The sequence below is a fragment of the Triticum aestivum genome, chromosome 3B (assembly GCF_018294505.1).
Source record: "Triticum aestivum cultivar Chinese Spring chromosome 3B, IWGSC CS RefSeq v2.1, whole genome shotgun sequence".
NCBI classification, from domain to species: Eukaryota; Viridiplantae; Streptophyta; class Magnoliopsida; order Poales; family Poaceae; genus Triticum; species Triticum aestivum.
Window position 1 is genome coordinate 162,883,838 of NC_057801.1, and position 1,853 is coordinate 162,885,690.

A 1,853-nucleotide genomic window follows, 5' to 3' on the forward strand; every position below is an offset into this window, starting at 1 on the left:
CCAAACGTACAAGGCAACAATCAATTCATTTTTTTCTGACTGGTTATTTTTCGTCTCCCCTCCCACCTGCCTTTTCACTTCACCGCCCACATAAACCCATCGGATTAGTTACCATATAAAAAAATTAATCACAATCAATCAAGCATTGATGGGATATTTCCTTACATTGATGGGATATTTCCTTACATGAATCATACACGTCAAAAAAAAGGTACGGCGTGCGAGGATTGTGGGCACATGCCCTACAAATCCGAAAATGCCTATAAAAATTAAATCAGAATCAATTAAGCATTGATGGTATATTTTACTTGCTTTGATGGGATTTTTGTACACGGTACCATTAACGCGTTCCTCCCATCACTGCCCTCCTCGCGAGCCTGGACAGCCGATCCTCTCGACGCCTGCCCTCATGTGTCCTTGCGCCGCCATCATCTTCTTCTCTCTGATCTCCTTGACTAGGTGGACTCCTCTGTGCCCCAGGCCCTGGCCGACGCGGCGACTCCTCGATACTCCGCCCGCGCCATCACATCCGACGCAGGCGAAACTCCAGCTGATGCCACGGGATCCACATCCTACGCTCGTCGGCCATCTTCCACTCCGGCTGCTACGTGGTGCCGCCGCTGCGGGAGGCAACCTGGCAGGAGCAGACGTTACCGTCCTCGTGCAGCCCGACCCATGCGTCTAGCTCGGCGTCGAAGTAGCCTCGGCCTCTGAAAGGCAGCATCCACTCCCCATGGCGCCTCCACTTGCAGCTCCTGGTGTCGACGGAGTACGTGCCGCAGACCGCCCTGCTCCACGAGGACACGAATATGGTGCGCCCGTCCAGGTGCAACGCGTAGGAGAAGATCATCTCGTCCTTGGTGAAGGGCGTCGGCATGCTTCTCCAGGACCAGTCGGTGGGCAGCAGGTCGTCGTCTTCCGGCGGCGGCGGCTTCGCCATCGCCTCAAAGGACACAAGCCGCTCCATGAAGTGGAAGGCGAACGCGAACAGCGTGTCGCCGGCGCCGGAGGTCAGGAAGGTGTTGGAGCCACAAAGCAGTGCATCTGGAACGGGAGGGCCGACGGCCAGTCCGGCGGTGTCAGTGTCGTAGAAGAGGGTTCCGGCATGTATGTTGCTCGTGGCGATGATGTAGCCGCCCAGGGCTGCGAACTTCATGGCACGGCCACACTCAGGTGACACTAGCCGGAGGACAGGGGAGGCGCTGAGGTCGGGACTGTCGGCGTCGATCTTGCGGACGGTGAAGCCCTTGTGCCAGTCGTCTAGAACCAGATAGAGACTCTTCTCCTTATTGCCGCTGCGGTCATGGTAGTAGTTGGCCTCATCCTCCTCGCCCTGCCTTCTTTGCTTAGACATCCAGCCCCCGACTAACTGAATTAGTGAATTCTGAAGTATATACCAGAAAAACACGTACGCACACAAAAACACTCGAATAGATTAGACGTAGTTGGCTAACCACGGTTGATGTAGTATCGATCTACTAGAAGCAACACGGATACGCGCAACCAATTGATACACACGGGCATGCCTCGTGCCCGCAGATCTTTCTATTGGTCTCTGGGTGTACTGTTTATAGGGGTGCAGGGTAATACATATATATAGCTATAGCTAGGACAGAGGAGGATTTGTGGTCTATGGGGACATATACACCCTATATGGGAAAAAATTAGTAATTCAACAAAAAGTCAAATATTCCTGAAAATATTTTTGAAATAAACTTGACCTTTTGCTGTACCCGTGAGAAAAAATCCACACAAAAAAATCCCTTTGACTTCTTTTCGAAAAAGACAAACTTTTAGCTAAAATAGTGTGAATAGTGACCTATAATAGCAAATAAATTTTGTCTTTTTTGCTG

The 1,853-nt window shown here is 51.5% G+C and overlaps 1 pseudogene; it reads right to left on the reverse strand.

The window, feature by feature from the left end:
- Positions 1–523: 523 nt before the first annotated feature.
- LOC123067421 (uncharacterized) lies at positions 524–1,354 on the reverse strand (annotated as a pseudogene).
- Between the last annotated feature and the right edge of the window lie 499 nt (positions 1,355–1,853).